This window comes from Triticum aestivum, chromosome 2D (genome assembly GCF_018294505.1).
Source record: "Triticum aestivum cultivar Chinese Spring chromosome 2D, IWGSC CS RefSeq v2.1, whole genome shotgun sequence".
Lineage (NCBI taxonomy): Eukaryota > Viridiplantae > Streptophyta > Magnoliopsida > Poales > Poaceae > Triticum > Triticum aestivum.
The window spans coordinates 652,681,265-652,687,264 of NC_057799.1; positions in this window are offsets into that span (position 1 = coordinate 652,681,265).

Genomic DNA, 6,000 nt, shown 5'->3' on the forward strand with positions numbered 1-6,000 from the left:
GAATTTAGAAAAATAAATATTTTTGAATTTTGAAAAAAATCATAATTTCAAAAAAATAAAATATTCAAATATTGTTTAAATTTTCGAAAGTTCAGAATTTCAAATATTTTCAAATTTTCAAAATATGTTTAGAATTTCAAATTTTAATTAGTTTTGAAAAAATATTTAAAATTTAAAATTTTGTTTAAATTTGTTTTCATTTTGTTTCAATTTTGTTCATCATTCAAAAAATTAGAATTTGAAATTGTTCAGCATGTCTAAACACATGCAGGCTGCCAAACAAAGTCTCAGCTCAGCATGTCTCAGCGCATACATCACCGCCAAACAACAGCAACTACATGGACTCGGCATGTTTACACTGAGCATATATGAGAGGAGAACAACTAGGCTAGGTCCATACATGCTACCAAACACACCCTCACTTGTTCATGTTTGCTGAGCTAGCCTGCAGCCGCAACAACACTGGATACTCCTGCTGGATTGGGCTCACTGGACGATGTATGGCGCACGGAGGAGGGCTTTTGGGAAAAGATGACATGCTTTTTGTTGCAACCAAGGCCATCCCATACCGGTGTGTTGGTGTGACAGGGAACAATCTCTCTCAAACACTCTCTATCTCTCTTCTTGCTTTATCTATGGATGCAGAGCAAAAGCAAAGCATTTTTTTTGGCTAAAGAAGAATCGGGTCTGCTTTATGTTTGAACGAGTCTTGTTTGCCTGCCACACACACATAGATAGATAAAGATACAGAGCCTCATACATATACATTCGAGGCAGCAGTCCGCAGAGCTGCACGTACTCCCTCTGTAAAGAAATACTACTAGAGTGTTTAGATCACTATCGAGGGAGTATTTGCCTGGCAAATATTAAGACGTTAGGGCATCTTCAATGGTAACCGTAAAAAACCTCCTGCATCCGTGTCGCATCCGTTTATGGACACGGATGCGGGAGGCAGCTATTCAATGCTAGCCGCATATATTTCAAATTGCATTTTAACAAAGCAGACGAAATTCATGCAAACCGGTTGATATTCATCAAAGTTCGGATAGAAAATAGCACAAATCATTCACACATAGCATGCAAATTAAGTCTACTACAGCAAGGTCTCAAATTCGACTAGACTCCGGATGTTCAATAAGTTTTTCATGACGGATCATGTCGTCCCACATATACCTCCCCTTCAGCTTCATCCAACAGTGTATGCACGTAAATGACCGTCCCTCTGACCTGTGATACACCACGGCGGCGCGTGCGGACTACATATAATGTGTAGACGAACATTGAGTGAATGAATCAATCAACAAGTTGAGTAAGAGGAAGTAAAACCTACCATCTCCTCCATGTCCGTGTGCAATGGCCATCTTGCCTCGTGCTGACTAACCAAGTTGCAAAACTTGATGACGCTAACTTGGATAGCGTGCCAGCGATACGACAACGACCTCACGTCGCATCATTGAATCATGTACATGTCATAGGGCACAATGTGCTTTCCCGCGTGAAACTTTTCATGCACGTGCTCTCAGAAGGGCGGCCCTCTGGTCCTGCCTATGAAATCCGCGCATACGGTCAGCCACGCATCGCACAATCCATGGTCAAGTAGCTCACCATCATACGTACTCTAGAAAACGACATAGCATTTGAAAATAAACTCCATGAAGGTCGTCGACAACGGGCGTAGTGTACCTGGGTACAAACGGCTCCAGGGCTGAAATCTTTGTCAGAACGGTGAGGAGACGAACAGCAGCAACAGCAGAGATGGAGGATGCGGATGCGAAGCAAGGGGGAGAAGGGACAGAGTGGAAGAAAATGAGACCGGGAGGCGGGATTGGGTGGGCCGAGGGTGTCAGAGCCCTACGTTTCGAGTGTCCACACTCCTGCAAACCTCCCTCATTTTTGTCTCCAATTTACCGGAGAAATCGCATCCGGACCGCCCGCGGACCGATACAGGTCAACGTTGGATGGTTTCCGCGGTCCGAATGGTTGCGGGAGGTTTACGAGTCCGCCTTGAAGATGCTCTTGGTTAAACATTGGGCCAGGCTCCTTCCTGAGCTGCACTGCGCTTGACAAGCTTTTTATTTACTACTTAAACGCACGTCTGTCAGTGGCAGTGCCATGCCAACAGTTTCACTCTTTCTTGCAGTTGCACGGATAAGCGATTCATGGTTGCTACTTTCAGACTGCAAGTGCAGGGCCAGTTCTGTCTCTACGGCGCTTATAACTAAATCAAAGCTTAATTTGCTAGTACGTACTTGCAGGGATGGACGAGCAGGTTTTCTCACGCTAATCGATCGTTCGTTCGGACTTCTTTGTCAGAGCCCCATTGTTATTGTTACTGTATTAGGCATCTACAACAAGGGCACCTATTCGGTCCTCGTATGGCTAGTCTCTGCGATTTTTGCTCCAAGCTACTGTAGTAGAGTACTAGTAATAGCACTTGGATGCTTGTAAAAGAAGAAAACATAAATAATCGCATGACAAAAATAAACTAAACCATCGTGTACAGTCAGCAGAAAAATGAGAAAAAAAGATTAAATGAGATAATTCGGGACACAAGTTTGAGAAAAATTATGAAAAATCTGCTAAATGGGATAAATACTATCACGGGCGTGAAATCCACTCTGTTTTTTTTTTACTTGCCCTCTGGAAACTAGATAGTAACTGATGAACCTTCCTTGAGATGTTAAATGTTTTTTTGATAAGGGACGTTTTTATTATCTCAAAATGTAGCATCAAAGTGATACAAAGCATTAAGAGTATCACCCGGTCTCTGCATAACTAGGATGCACACAGCCAAACACCAGTAGTCTGATAAACAGAAATATAAAAGACCGACAATTCGGCAACAGTAGAGTCCATAGACCGACACTATGCCTATGTCGAAAGAGATGGCGGACCGAGCCGGAGATTATGCTGCCATCCATGTTGGGTAAAAACCTCCGTAGCCACCTGCTCCAACAGCGTACACACCGCCTTGAATAGCGGTTGGTACTCTGCTCGTTGTAGCGTACACCACGTACGAAGCGAGTGCGTACAACGGAAAATAACCTGCAAAGGAGAAACAGTTTTGTCATTAAAAACAACATCATTTCTACATAGCCAAAGCGACCATAGTAAGGCATACGCTCCCACCCTTATTAGCGTTTTGTATGCATTTGAAATACCGTCCAGCCAATGACCAAAAATATTGGCAACACTTGTGGGCGGATACAAATTTGACGCTATTTGGATGGCTGACCACGTAGAACGCGCAAACTTACAGTGAAAAAAGAGGTGTTTAATTGTCTCGTCATGAGTACAAAAACAACACTTCTTACTTCCCGACCAGTTGCGTCGTGCGAGGTTGTCTTTTGTTAGCACAACTCCCCTACGGAGATACCACATGAATATTTTGACTTTAAGTGGTACCTTCGCTTTCCAAATTTTTTTGTTATTACTCACTGGTACCTCAGAATGCGTGAGTGCACGATACATAGAGTCTACTGTGAAAGACCCCGATGTAGTAAGGTTCCAGCGAAACACATCACGACCTTGTGTTAGGATAATCGAATCCAAACGGGACAATAGATTATTCCATGACATAAGTCGGGTGCCAATCAGATCCCGCCTGAATTAAATATTTGGCGGGGATGAGCTGAGCACCTGCGCAATAGTATTATTCTTATCGCGTGCAATGTTGTATAAGGCTGGGTATTGTTCTCGGAGGCTAGCATTGCCTAGCCAGATGTCTTCCCGAAAACGAATCTCTGACCCGTCCTTTATCGCGAAAGACCCAAAGCGAAAGAGATGTTTTTTGCCGCCATTAGGCCGGCCCAAAAGTGTGAGTCTCCAGGTTTTCAATATACCTGAGACACTGCCTTTTGGCCTATATACTTATTGCGCAGCATGGTTTGCCAAACACCATCCTCAGTAAGAAGTTTGAACAACCATTTACTAAGTAGGGCCTCATTCTTGACTTGCAGGTCATGAATACCGAGGCGCCCTGGTCTTTCGGCCTACAAACCACACTCCATTTGGCCAGCCTATATTTTTTCTTTTCACCATCTCCTTGAGATGTTAAATGTTGAATAATATATACTTGAACGTGGGGTAGATTATTTTGAGTTGGGGGTGGGGAGTGGAACGTGGTGCTGATTATGATGATGGTGCAACAGGACATGGTAGGATGGACGGGAGAACCAAAAACTTTGGTCGCCTTGCCTCCAAATCATCTCCTCCACTAAGGTCAGGGGAAAACTAATTGAACGGCTCGCCAACTTTGAAGTCATACCCTGTTGATACACATCATCCTTTTCTCACACAAGGTTTTGAACTTTCCACTAGCCATGAGAATGGCGAGCCCGACCCCGAAACTCGACGGTTGGGCCGAGCTCGGGCTTCAAATTTTGGCCTGAAGGCAAACTAGGAGTTTCAAAGAAATGTTAGTATGATAATTTATTTATTTACCATGAAATAGTTACAATATTTCTTTTATATAAAAAATCGTATGAATACACCTAAGTTTGTCTACAATTAGCTTGAACATGCTTAGGCATGTTGGCCCAAAAAAGGACGGGGAAAAGAGATGCAATAAAACCCTGCATCCCATCATCTCCATGTCCACACTGGGAGCATCTATAGCCGGCCCCCCTACATTGACCGGGCGGACGGCCCGGTCAGTGACCGGTCACTTTTCCCCGACCAAACTGGACTCCTCAAACGCCCTTATATGACCGGAACCCCTTAAATTCAGCTCAAATATCGGGTGGATATGAGGTGGCATGGACGTGTCCGCCATGTCAGCTTGGCACCTCTGGCGCGCATGGACCCCACTATGTCCCCACTAAAAACCCCCACCCGGACCAAACCCTAAATCACTCTCTCACTCTCTGCTCCTGAAAATGTTGGTACAGAATAGAAATGTTGGTATAATAATTTATTTATTTACCTTGAAACGATTAAAATCGTGCTTTTAGATAGAAAATATATATTTGAATACACCTAAGTTTGAAAGTACAATTAGCTTGAATATGCTTTGGCTTGTTTGCATAAAAAGAGAAAGAGAAGCAAGAAAGCCGAATGCATCCGGGCATGGAGTTTCTGAGCCCGAACTCATATGATCTCGGGTGAACATTAAAACTAAAAAAAATCTGAAATTTTTTAATGACAAACATTGACAAAAGCTTTCAACGCTTGCAAAATTTCATTGTGAAATGACATTTGTTGAAGCCGTGGCTCAAAAAACAAAATCGATGCTCCAAAATATCATTTCCGAAAGTATTTCAGAGTGATATTTTTTTTTTTGCCACGGCTTCTACAAATGTCATTTCACGCTGAAATTTTGCAAGCACCGAAAACTTTTGTGAACGTTTGTCACTAAAAAAATCAGAAATTTTTAATTTTGTTTTCTAATTTTTTTTTGTTCACACAGGCTCATTTGACCTCGGGACCAGAAGAACACTTTCGGATTGCATCCCATCATCTCCATATCCGCACTGATCCGAGAGCATTGACTTTCTTTTCTCCATGTCTGCTGAGCCTGCAGCCCTAGATTTTTTTTTAATATATTTTCGAAGGGGGTGCAGCCGCAGGTAGATAGCGCAACAACACTGGATACTCCTGCTGGACTGGACTCACTGGACGATGTATAGCGCACGGAGGAGGGGCTTTCGGGAAAAGATGACACGCTTTTTGTCGCAACCAAGGCCATCCCATACCGGTGTGTCACAGTGCCAGGGAACACTCTATCTATGGATGCAAAGCATTTTTCTTGGCTAAAGAAGAATCGGGTCTGCTTTATGTTTAAACGAGTCTTGTTTGCTTGCCACACGCGCACACACACACATAGATAAAGATACAGAGCCTCATACATACACATTCGAGGCAGAGCTGTATTCTGTGCTTCGATGTCTCCACGAAGAAGAAAGCACGTTATCTCTTCTAGCGAACTGGGCCTTGGGCCATTTTTTCTTTAATTAGCATAAAAAAATAACGTGAATGGTTAAGTGGTGGTGGGCCATTTTA